This window comes from Suricata suricatta, chromosome X, assembly GCF_006229205.1.
Source record: "Suricata suricatta isolate VVHF042 chromosome X, meerkat_22Aug2017_6uvM2_HiC, whole genome shotgun sequence".
Lineage (NCBI taxonomy): Eukaryota > Metazoa > Chordata > Mammalia > Carnivora > Herpestidae > Suricata > Suricata suricatta.
The window spans coordinates 96,406,209-96,420,066 of record NC_043717.1 but is presented as its reverse complement, the minus strand read 5'-3'; positions in this window follow the sequence as shown (position 1 = coordinate 96,420,066).

The following is a 13,858-nucleotide window of genomic DNA, read 5'->3' as shown; positions in this document are numbered from 1 at the left end:
GGGGGGGGGGGAGGTTCTTTGAAGGATCTATCTCAGCAATGGCAGGGGGAAGTGGTGGGGGGTGGATAGACTGTCTTGGGAGCTATAACAAATTACCAAAGACTGGGTGGCTTACAGTTCTGAAGGCTGGACGTTCAAGATCAGGGTGCCAGCATGGACAGTTTCTGGTGCGGGGCTCGCCGACAGCTGACTTCTTGCATCCTCGCGTGGCAGAGAATCTGCTTATATGGGCACTAATCCCATTCCCGTAAAGGAGGAGACCTCAGGATATAATTACCATGGAAGTGGAGTCCTTATAATGTAATTGCCTCTCAAAGATTCCACCTGCAAATACCACTGGATATTGGGATTACGATTTAAATCCGTGAATTTAGGGGAGCTAAGCACAAACATTCAGTCCATTGCAGGTAGGTGCACTACTTCAGTTTGGGGGACAGTAACTGCTCCTTATACCTGCTCTTTCTATCTCTACAGTTCTCCTTTTTTTAAGTTTATTTTTATTTTGAGAGAGAGAGAGCAAGGGAAGGGCAGAGAGACAGAGGGTTACAGAATCCCAATCAGGCTCTGCGCTGTCAGCACAGATCCCAACCTGAGGCTTGAACATTTAACTGACTGAGCCACTCAGGCGCCCTAGAATTCTCTTTACTTTTTACTAGCCAATTTCTTGTTACTCTATTCTGCCCCCGCATTATAGTTAATAATTCTTTATTTAATCATTCACTGTTCAAATTACTCTGTGGTTTCTCTCTACTGATTTGATGCACTACGAAACGGAGCTAGTGTTGTGGGTAGGATGGTCCCCGAGGTAGACCCTTAGGATAAGACTGGAGTTTATGTGACTGTGCTTCTGGGCTTGAATGCAGTGCTCTGCTTCCTCCCAGTGGTAAATGGGATAAATGTAATCCGGGGCATGCAGTAACTTCACAATGTGTCACACTGTCACAACGGATGATTGTGATAAAGGGCCAACTGAAACACTGAGGAAGAAGTCTATCAATCTGGTTGCAGAAATGCATTAGAGTTCTAGTTATGGCAACCTCTCACAAATATATGGTCATTGTCTTAAATTTTAGCCATGGGTGTTTAATGGCATCTCATTGTGGCTTTAATCTATGTTCCTCTGATGATTAGTGAGTTACATCTATTTATATACTTAGTGGCCATTTGGGGATGTTCTTATGAAGTACCTTTTCAGACTTTTTGTCCACAGATTTTTGGGTTGTCTTTTTCTTATCAGTTTGTAGGAGTTCTAAACTCAACTCCTTGGACAGATGCATGTATTATGACTATCTTCTATGAGTCTCTGGTTTACTTTTTCACCCTCTTAATAGTGTCTTTTGATGAAAATAAGTTCTTAAGTAAGTCCAATTAATCAATCTTAGATTTATTTTTTGTATCGTGTTTAAAAATCAATGCCTATTCCAAAGACATGGAGTCCCAAGGTTTCTTCTAGATTTCTGATGCATCTGAAATAAATTTTTGCGTATGGAATGATGAAAAGACCAAGGTTCATTTTTCCCATATGGTCATCTAATGGACTCACTAAAAAGAAATTACCATGCCCACACAGATATGCAGTTACATCTTTCTGTGAATTTGTCTAGTTCACCTAAGTTTTCAAATTTAATATAAAGCTCACAGTATTTACCATTCCCTCTTTTTGGAGTGTTTATTTATTTTTGAGAGACAGAGACCGACAAAGCATGAGCAGGGGAAGGGCAGAGAGAGAGGGAGATGCAGAATCTGAAGTGGGCTCCAGGCTCTGAGCTGTCAGCACAGAACCTGATGTGAGGCTTGAACCCATGAACCATGAGATCATGACCTGACCCGAAATCAAGAGTCGGATACTTAATCAACTGAGCCACCCAGGGGTCCCTCCCATCCCCTCTTAAAAATAGTTGCTGGATCCATTGTTATGTTTCTCTTTTCACTCCTAATATTATTTATTGGTGGACTATCTTTCTCTTGATCGATCTCATTAAAGGTGTATCTGTGTTTTTATTGTTTTCACAGGACAAACTTTTGATTTTGTTGACTTTATGGTAGTTCCTATTTCATTAATTACTGCTTTATCTTTACTAGCTCCTTTTTTCTATTTTCTTTGGGCGTATTCTACTCTTCTTCCAACTTCTAACATTGGACACAGATAACGGATTGTCAGGCTTTTTTTTTTCTTTTTTAACAAAAGAGCATAAGGAAGGCTGTGCCTTTGAGGTCCACTTTCACTGCATCCAAAAAGTTTTGTTATGTAATACTTTTCTTAATCATTTCTATGTATTTGTTTAAAAGAGTGTTTTAAAATCTCGAAATATTTTTTGTTGTTCTTTACTTCTAATTTAATTTCATTTTGCTTAGAAAGTATGGGGGTGCATGAAACTGTGTTTGAACATCATCAAGACCGTGGCCCATTTTTATATATATGCTTGAGAATTTATGCTATTATTGTTAGATACAGGTTTCCATAAATGGTCATAAATCAAACTTGTTAGTTGCATTGTTAACATTTATGCATTTACTTATCTTTTGTCTCTTTGAACTGGCAAAAATGTAGAGATTTGTGTTTAAAAATCTTCCACAATAAAGGTGAATTTTTTCAATTTCCTTCAGTAGTTCTATTTATTCTTGCTTTATATATCTTTGAGGCTATTTTATTAGGTTTATGTAAGTGGACAATTGTCAAACATTTCTAGTGAAATGAAACTTAGTTATTTTACAGTGACTTTTACACTGTAATGCATTTTTAAAGTCTCTTTTATCTGATATTAATATAATTACCTCAGCTTTCTTTTGATTAATATTTGCCTGCTATAAAAATATTTTTCTGGTATAAAATATTATTTTTTATACTCAATCATTCTGTGTTCTCATACATTAAATGTTTCTCTTTTAAAAACCATATAACTAAAATTTTTTAAAAAACCGTTTACTAGAGGAGGCGATCAACATGGCGGAGAAGTAGGGGCACCTGAAGTTCCCTTGTCCCTCAAACATAGCAGTGTTGAGGCCAGAGGACTTGGAACTACAAGAGTCTGGGCTGCAGACTGACAGAGACGTCTCCACAGGCCCACAGGGACAACCTGGCAGTCCATAGGCGTGTGATTGTGAACTGGAAGAGATAAAAGCAGATAAAGCAGAGTTAATACCTATCCTTCTCAAGCTGTTCTAAAAAATAGAAACTGAAAGAAAGCTTCTGGACTCATTCTATGAAGCCAGCATTACCTTGATTCCCAAACCAGATAGAGACCCCACAAAAAAGGAGAACTACAGGCCAATATCCCTGATGAACAGAGATGCAAAAATTCTCAACAAGATTCTAGCAAATCGAATTCAACAGCATATTAAGAGAGTTATTCACCATGATCAAATGGGATTCATTGGTGGGCTGCAGGGCTGGTTCAATATTTGCAAATTAATCAATGTGATACATCACATTAATAGAGGAAGGGATAAGAACCATATGATCCTGTCAATTGATGCAGAAAAAGAATTGGACAAAATATAGCATCTTTTCTTAATAAAAACCCTTAAGAAAGTTGGGATAGAAGGAACATAACTAAAAAGCCATATATGAAAAGCCCACAGCTAATATCATCCTTGATAGAGAAAAATTGAGAGCTTTCCCCGTGAGATCAGGAGCACGACAGAGATTTCCACTCTCACCACTGTTGTTTACATAGTGTTGAAGTCCTGGCCTCATCAATCAGACAACAAAATGACATAAAAGACACTCAAAATGTCATAGGCAAGGAGGAAGTCAAACTTTCACTCTTTGCAGATGACATGATACACTATGTGGAAAACCCAAAAGACTCCACCAAAAAGCTGCTAGAACTGATACATGAATTCAGCAAAGTCACAGAATACAAAATCAATATACAGAAGTCTGTTGCATTTCTATACACCAATAATGAAGCAATAGAAAGAGAAATCAAGAAAGAAATCGATCCCATTTACAATTGCATCAAGAAACATAAAATACCTAGGAATAAATCTAACCAAAGATGTAACAGATCTGTGTGCTGAAAACTATAGAAATCTTATGAAGGAAATTGAAGAAGACACAAAGAAATGGAAAAACATTCCATGCACATGGATTCAAAGAACAAATTGTTAAAATGTCAATACTACCCAAAACAATCTACATATTCAGTGCAATGCCAATCAAAATTGCACCAGCATTCTTCTCAAAGCTAAAACAATCTAAAATTTGTATGGAAACACAAAGACTCCGAATAGCGAAAGTAATATTGAAAAAAAAAATGAAAGCAGCCTTTAGCCTCTACTACAAAGCTGTAATCATCAAGACAGTATGGTATTGGCACAAAAACAGACACATAGACCAAGGGAATAGAATAAAGAACCCAGAATTGGACCCACAAATATATGACCAACTAATCTTTGACAAAGTAGGAAAGAGTATCCAATGGAAAATGGTCTCTTCAGCAAATGGTGCTGGGAGAACTGGAAAGCAACATGCAGAAGAATGAAACTGGACCACTTTATTACACCATACACAAAAATATACTCAAAATGGGTTAAAGACCTAAATGTGAGACAGGAATCCATCAAAACCCTACAGAAGAACACAGGCAAGAACCTCTTTGATCTCAGCTGCAGCAATTTCTTGCTCAACATATCTTCAAAGACAAGGGAAATAAAAGCAAAAATTGAACTATTGGGACCTTATCAAGATAAAAATCTTTTCCGCTGCAAAGGAAACAATCAACAAAACTAAAAGGCAACTGATGTAATGGGAGAAGATATTTTCAAATGATATATCAGATAAAGGGTTAGTATCCAAAATCTATAAAGAATTTACCAAACTCAATACCCAAAAAACAAGTAATCCAGTGAAGAAATGGGCAGAAGACATGAATAGACACTTTTCCAAAGAAGACTTCTAGATGGCCAACAGACACATGAAAAGATGCTCAACATCACTCATCACCAGGGAAATACAAATCAAAACCACATTGAGATACCACCTCACACCAATCAGAGTGGCTAAAATGAACATCTCAGGAAACAACAGATGCTGGTGAGGATGTGGAGAAATAGGAACCCTCTTGCACTGTTGGTGGGAATGCAAACTGGTACAGCCTCTCTGGAAAACAGTGTGGACATTCCTCAAAAAATTAACAATAGAACTACCCTAAGATCCAGCCACAGCACTACTAGGAATTTATCCAAGGGATACAGGCGTGCTGATTCATAGGGGCACATGTACCCCAATGTTTATAACAGTAGTATCAATAGCCAAATTATGGAAAGAGCCCAAATGTGCATCAACTGATGAATGGATAAAGAAGCTGTGGTATGCACGCACACACACACACACAAAATGGAATACTGCTTAGCAATGAGAAAGAATGAAATCTGGCCATTTGTAGCAATGTGGTTGGAACTGGAAGGTATTATGCTAAGTGAAATAAGTCAGTCAGAGAAAGACAGATATCATGTGTTTTCATTCATACGTGGAACTTGAGAAACTTAACAGAAGACCATGAGAGAAGGGAAGGGGAAAATAGTTACAAACAGAGAGGGAGGGAGGCAAACCATAAGAGACTCTTAAATACTGAGAACAAACTGAGAGTTAATGGGGGGGCAGGGGAGAGGGGAAAATGGGTGACAGGTATTGAGGAGGGCACTTGCTGGGATGAGCACTGGATGTTGTATGTAAGCGATGAATCACGGGAATCTACCCCCAAAACCAAGAACACACTCTATACACTGTATGTTAGCCAACTTGACAATAAATTATATTTTTAAAAAAAGTCTTATGGCCAACCTTCACTGGCAAGTATAGTTTATTTATATTTTTTATCATTGCAGATAATATTTGGACTTATATTTAGCAAGTTACTTTGTGCTTTTTCTTTTTTTAAGTTTATTATTTTGAGAGAGAGAGAGGGGGGGAAAGGTGGGCGGGAAGTAACCCAAGAAGGCTCCACGCTGTCAGCAAAGAGCCTGACACAAGCTCAAACTCACAAACTGTGAGATCATGACCTGAGCCAAGATCAAGAGTCAGCGCTTAATCTACTGAGCCACCCAGGCGCCCCTCTATGTATTTCTTTATGTTTATTTTTTCCTTCTTTATTTTTAATTTTTTAATTTAGATTTTTGGCAATGAATTAAAACATGAGTGAATGCCGTTGTAGATTTTTTTTCTGATCACAAAGCCCATTTATAGTTGGCACTTATTATTTGCTATCATTTAGGTCTATGGTCCACTTTAGGTAATTTTTGTTTATTGGTGTGAGGGAGGGGTCTGACTTCATTCTTTTGCATATGGATGGATGTCCAGTTTTTCTGGCAACATTTGTTAAAAGACTATTCTTTTCCTGTTGAATAATCTTGGCACCCTTGTCAAATTTCAATTGACCATAGATTAAGGGTTTATTTCTGGACTCTCATGTTTGTTCCTTTGGCCTATATGTCAATTCTTATGTCAGTACTACATGGTCTTAATTATTGTAGCTTTATAGTAAGTTTTGAAATCTGGAAATGGTTATGGTATTGCACATAGTAGTCAGACTACTTAACTAGAAGGAGATTGATATGCTAAAGACAGACAAGATTTTGTTTAGGACATTTGTGGATTATCAAAATATCAAGTTTAGCTTGCCTGATTATTGCATGAGTAGTTTCTTTTGTAATACTTTAATATTTAGAATACCCATTTTCACTGAATCCCTACATCTACCCAGTTCACGTTTATTTTTCTCAAGCATAAGGGGAAATATGGTTTAAGCACTGCATACACTATCTTCTCATGTTTTATCTCCTGTAATCCTTAAAACAGCCCAATGAAGTAGATACTGGTTTATGCTCGTTTTATGGTAATAGAAACTTTGAATAGGAATTTAACTGGTTCCCCCAGGTTTAGCCAAATGATAAGTGGCAGAATCTAAATCTATAAGATTCCAGAGACTGCCCACTCTAATACTATACCACACTGCCTACAGTTATTGAGTTCAGCAGAGAATTCCTTATTTACATGACAGTAATTTAACTGATAGTATGCAGGACAACTTGTGTCAGTCTATAAAGCTTCTTTGCCCCATTTTGTTGATTTTAAGTGGGATAATTTGTCCATTAAATTGAATAAATCTTATGCCAGACACACCCCTGAAATTATACAACAAGTTTTGTTTGTAAAGGGACTTTTCTAAGAAGAATGTCTGTAGGTTTAGTCAAATTATCCACAGAGGTTAAGGACCTGTACTCAAAGTTCTCTGGACTAACTGTAAAAGAATGTCATGGAGCCTAGGTTCTTCCAAATAAAAGAGCAAGACTAGTCTTTTAGTTGGAATGATAGTGTAAGGGAGGTCAGCCCATTCTCAAACCTAGCTTGAAGAGAAAGGGAATTGTTCTGGACCTAGTGGTGAGCCTATAGGTGGCAGTGATGGTGGGCTGAGAAATGACTTAGATGAGGGGCCATGATTCTAGATTCTAGACAATGATAGAGATCTTAGATATGAGATTCTTTTTTTCATTTTTTATGTTTATTTATTTTTGAGAGAGAGAGAGAGAGAGAGAGAGAGAGTGAGCATGAGCTAGCACAAGCAGGGAGGGGCAGAGAGAAAGGGATACATAGAATCTGAAGCAGGCTCCGGGCTCTAAGCTCTCAGCACAGAGCCCAATGCGGGGCTTGAACCCACAAACTGTGAGATCATGACCTTAGCTGAAGTTGGACACTTAACCAACAGCCACACAGACATCCTAGAACACTTTAGTTCTGACACTTCTGGTCACCAAATGTGTAGAGGTTTTTCCCATACCAAGCAATTCTCTGACACCAGCAGGGTGTCCTATAACTTAATTCTGACAATATCTACTCAGAGATAGTATCAGATCCCACAGATTAAGGGCTCAGTCCTAGAAGACTGCCTCTCACTCCACCCACCTACACATCCAATTCCACTTACAAGCCCAGGTTATCACCTATGCTTCTGACTGACCTGATATAGGTTTGAGGTTCCAACAACTCCTTCCCTGGGTTCAATTAATTTTCTAGAACAGCTCTCAAAACCCAGTGTAACACTTACTTATATTTACCAGTTTATTAAAGGATATTATAACGGATACAAATAAACATCCAGATGGAAGAGGTGCACAGGGCAAGGTATGGAGAAGGGCAAGGAGCTCGCATGTCCTCCCTCTCAAGGGGCTCCACCCTCCCAGCACCTCCATGTGTTCACCAACCTGGAAACCCTCTGAACCTTGTCCTTGTGAGTTTTTATCTAGATATGAGATTCTAAACTCTGGTGGCATGGTGCACATCACTAACAGTGTTTGGCTATGTCCTCCCTAAAAGATCATACTTTTGAGCTGTATAGCATCAATGTCTTTCCCACTGATTACCCAGTTTCCCATCAGAATGCTCTGCTCAAATAGATGACTATGAGAAGAATCTGAAGACAAGTTTCTCCATCTCAAAAGACTAATCCAGAACAACCTAAAGATGTTATAGTCTCAGCTATCTGCTTCAAGATGATGAGAAGGTAAGATAATTATGACTATTTCTGTCCAAACTGTGATAATCTTGGTATAATTATTTTCTTCTTCAAACGATGAATATAAGTCATGGGCTGTACTTCTATTTCTTTAAGAGATAAAGCATGATACAAGGAATCTTATGTGAGCAGAAAGTAGGAGCCTCTTGATCCAAGAGTGTGTTAGTTGAACAGAAATAATAGTTGCCATTTATTGGAGTAGAACGTGGTGTTTTAAGTGATCTCACTTTAATGCTTACAACCATTTTGTAGATGACTATTACTCTCCACCCTTTCAGAAGAAGCAATCAAGGCTGACAGTGGTCAAATGTGTTGCTCAGCATGACACAGTTGATAAGAGATAGAACCAGGATTTGAATCCACACCTTTATGGCTCCAGAGTCTATATTTGTTCCCACCCCACTACCCAGTAACTCCCTTAATATTGAGATCATAGTCTACTTCCTCTGTTTCCATTGTTCAAGTCATGAGTGCTCTATCTAGAACACAACTAAGTGTTCCTCTTGACATTGGAAGTACTAGTTGATGTTGCCATTATTGGATTGTCCTAATAGACATCTTAATGTGAGATGCGTGTAGTGAGTATGAGAGAGGCACACTAACTTGACTATCGAAGAATGAAGACAAAGAGGATCCCAGCTGCTCTCATGGAAGAGATCATTGGTATAAAGGCACAGAACATGCAACAAACTCTTCTGTAGCAACACAATACCTAAACGTAACTACCCCACCCCAAACTCCTCAGTTAACTGGAGATTCCCTAACTTTCTGTGCCTTGGTTTCCTTATTTTTAACAACAGAGATAATAATCACTTTTAACTCATAGGGCTTGATGGAGGACTGAGTTAATATAGAGCATTTAGAACAGTACCTATTGGAGACGAAATGCTCAATGAGAATGTTTTCACCCATTCTGGATTCTTCTTTTATGGGAAATGAAAATGTTTGGGAAAATATTTTGTATCACAACTGTATTCAGATAATGCAAGGGCATATTCTCCAGTTATCCTTTGATGAAGACAGCTTTAAGCTAACCTGTTACACCCTCGACTTCATGACTGAAAAGAACTCCCTCTACCCACGCAACTCCAAGGATGACATGTTTGAATCTCCATAGGGTTAGAGGTGGGATGATTTACATTTTCAATCTATTCTACCTTTTACCATCTCCATGTATCATTTAACAAAGTGTTAATCAGTATTTATGAATAGATTTAAGGCACAAAAGGACAAAAAAGGCATTTTTTCCCAGACAGAAGCTGAAGCAAAATGGTGTGTACTTCTCCAAAAAGATAGCCATGGGTTTATAATTTTGATTGACAAGAGTGACTCATTCGCCAGCATTCTTAGCAACTGTTTGGTTTTATACAAAAACCTTGTATTTTACCTTCTCCGTATTTCATTTAGATTGTACTAAAATTGGATCGCATTTTCTGAACACATGGTGGGGGTTAGGTGAATATAAATCTTTGGACCATGATTAAAACTCACATTAATAATATAAACACATGGCTATATGTGCATATGAAGAGTGCAATTTTGCAATGATCAGGTTTTGTCTTTAATGAAATATGTTCGCTGATGTTTTTCAGCAAACAGAGAATGATGAAGGAGTTCAGTCTGCAACAAGAACAACTGAAACGTCCTAGGAAGCCCATCTTCCAAGAGAAGGCCAAGTATATCACCATGGTTACGCAAACAGTCCAGAGAGGGGGAAACCCCATCTCTAGGGCTCAGCCATGTCAAAGGAAGTGTGTAGTCATGTCCTTGAGGGATGGACACATACGAGCATGTGTGCAAGTGGAGGGACAAGTCTCTATGTTGGGTCCAACCATTTGGAGTAGTTAAGCATCTGAACAAGCAGCTTCTGGGGGCACCTAAGTGGCTCTTTTGGTTAAGCATCTAACTTTGGCTTGGGTCATGAGCTCATGGCTTGTGAGTTCGAGCCCCACACCAGGCTTTCAACTGTCATTGTGGAGCCAACTTCAGATTCTCTCTCACTCTCTCAAATAAATACACATTAAAAATTTTTTTTTATTTAGTTTTTTTTTCAGTTCCAAGACAGCAGGAAACACCTGCCCTTTTTTAAAATTTATAATAGTTTATTGTCAAATTGGTTTCCATATAACACCCAGTGCTTCTCCTCACAAGTGCCCCCCTCCATGACCATCACCCCCTTTCCCCCCTCCCCCTCCCCTTCAGTCCTTGGAGCACATGTACCCCAATGTTCATAGCAGCACTTTCTTTTTTTTTTTTTCATAATATTTTATTGTCACATTGTTTTCCATACAACACCCAGTGCTCTTCCCCATATAGCGGCACTTTCTACAATAGCCAAATCATGGAAAGAACCTAAACGTCCATCACCTGATGAATGGATCAAGAAGATGTGGTATATACACATTTTTTTTTTAAAGCTGTAGAATAAGCAGATTCCTAAGACAGAAAAAGATGATAGGCTCAACACCAGGATGGGTCTGGCATATTCTGCTTGTCTTTTTCTTTTAATGTTTTTTTAAATTTATTTTTGAGAGAGAGAGAGAGAGAGAGAGAGAGAGAGAGAGAGAGAGAGAGAGAAACAGCATGAGCAAGGGAGGGTCAGAGAGAGAGGGAGACACAGAATCCGAAGCAGGCTCCAGGCTCTGAGCTAGCTGTCAGTACAGAGCCGACCTCGAGACCATGACCTGAGCTGAAGCCGGACGCTTAACTGACTGAGCCACCCAGGCACCCCTCTGCTTGTTTTCACGTTGTGTTCGGGCTGTAACCCAGTGCAGTCTGGCTGCTCCTTACCGTGGTCCCGTGAACCTGTTAGCATCAATTTCACCAGTGGCTGCTACACTTTGGCATTCATTCCTCAGAAGTATGTGATACATTTGTTCACTCCCTGCTCCATGGAAAACTTCTTGGTTCCCAGACACCACGTCCTCTTGGATTCCTTAACCCCTTGCTAGTAACCCCTTTTCTTTCTCCCTTTTCTGGTTTTGTTCCCCTTGCCCCCATCTAATTCTGCAGGGGCCCAAAGCTGGATATGGGGCCCTTCTCTCTTCAACCTGCTATCTCCCTAGGTGATTCCACACAGTCTTAGAACTTTAAATATTATTCACCCTGCAAAAACTCTCACCTTTATACTTCTAGACTACAACTTGCTCCTGAACTTCAGACTCAAATACAATAGCTTGCATGACCTTCAATCAGCCTGTACTACATATTGAAAATGCAACTTGTTCTGCCTGAGCTTCTGACCTTCCTCTTCTCCACCAAGGCTCTACTTTCAGCCTTCTGGATCTTGGCTAATAATACCATCCATTGGTGTAACATTGATAAAGGTGTAACAATCTGCTGTCCAAAGGTATGGGAGCCATGGAATGTCTAGAAGCTCCAATATTTATATTTGCAGATATCCATACTATAAATAGTCCCACCATGGCCTAGTTCAAGCTACCAACCTGAGGGCAGTGAACCAGAATCAGGAAAGATTGACCACATTTGTGATGCTTGTGAGCAATTGCCTAACAGCCTACACCCACCTGGCACTATTATTTTCCCCAAGGGTTCAGGCCAACACTTAGACTCAATTACGACTCCGTTATTCTTTTTTTCTTTTCTCACCTCCATCCCTTAGCAAGTTCAGGCAATGTAACACCTAGTATCACCCTTTCCTGTATCACCATTTCCTGTATGGCCTTTGTCTCTCACCCTCTAGTCTGTGCTGCCACCATATGTCCTCATGCTGCTACAACAGCTTCTCATCTGTTCCCCTGCTCTCCCGCGTGAGTGACCCTCCAACGCCACCCCGCAGCCAGAGTGGCCTTGTGGGCATGGAAATCCCATCAGGCCATGTCCATGCTGAAGCCCGCCACCCACTCCCCCGAGCGCTCAGGACAGAATCGGAGGTCCCGACGCTGCTCTCCACGATCTGCAGGACCCGGTCCTGCCATCCTCTCCTGCACGCGTCCTCTGGGTGTCCCCGTCGCTCTCGCTGCCTCTGTCCTTTCTCCATGGCCCCGGCTCATCCCCGCCTAGGGTCCCTCATAGCAGCCGGACGTCCTCCTCCTCACGTGCACAGGCCCCTGTCTCCTGCTCCAGGGGTCACCTCCTCAGAGGGCCCTGCCCCACCACGGGGTCATGGAGGTTACCCCTCCTGCTCACATCCCTGATGTCTTCCTTCCTAAGCAAATTCACATTGTATTATTTCCTTTGCCCATTTTACACGCACCACCTGACCTCCCCATGAGCATGTAAGTTCCATTAAGTTAGGGATTGTCTCAATGCTGATCTCCCAGAGGTTGGCAGTGTCTGGCGCAGAAGAGGCTGAGTAGATGAAGCAGAGGTGTCAGACTAGGAGTAAAGGGAAAATTTCCTTCCTGAGACAGAAAAGACAGGTGAGAAGGATTATACACTGACTGGGATTTTTGGTGATAGAGTGCCGATGTCAGCTATGTCGACATCAAGTGAGATGGATATTCAGCTTTCCACCTTGGAAGGGGCATCAAGGAGACATTAAATTAGGAATATTAGGGCTCAGTGAATGTTGGTTTACTAGCTGTACTGTCCAACTGCATTTCTGTATCTTTCATAGTGCCAGGGGAGAAAAAGTGACTTATTGTATTATCTTTATGGAGACCGACTTGTGGATCTGATATTTACACTTGGTACTTCTTTTTTTAAATTTTTTAAATGTTTATTTATGAGAGAGACAGAGACAGAGCATGAGAAGGGGAGGGACAGAGAGAGAGGGAGACCCAGAATCTGAAACAGGCTCCAGGCTCTGAGCTAGCTGTCAGCACAGAGTCCAATGCAGGGACTGGAACGCACAGACTGTGAGATCACGACCAGAGCCGAAGTCGGATGCCCCACCGACTGAGCCACCCAGGCGCCCCCACTTGGTACATACTTCTGGCTTAAGAAACAAATAATTGTCTCAAAAGTGCAGAGCACAGGGATGTTCCTCTGGCGGTGATAAAACGCACCTACCTCACAGCTCAATCTCTTAATTTGGTTTTCTGTCACTTGCAAAGTCCATGACAAGAAGATGAAAAAAACCCCAACCCCAGCTGGTGGCTTCATGCCAAAACCAGCTGCACCAGAAGTGATGCATGTGGCAGGAGCTGGTATTCGTAATTCATCTGCAGGAGGAACCCAAAATGCCAGTGTCTCTGTAGGTGACCCCAAAGTCCCGGCCGAGGCTTCAACAGTAGCTGTGACCAATGAAGGGCCAATAAGTGCTGCTCTGCATGGAAAATTAACGAAGATATAAAATATCAATTGATAAAGGAAGTTTGGAGGTTTGGATGAAGTAAGTCATGAAAGAATGGATACTAATAAAACCATGGGAAGTCTCT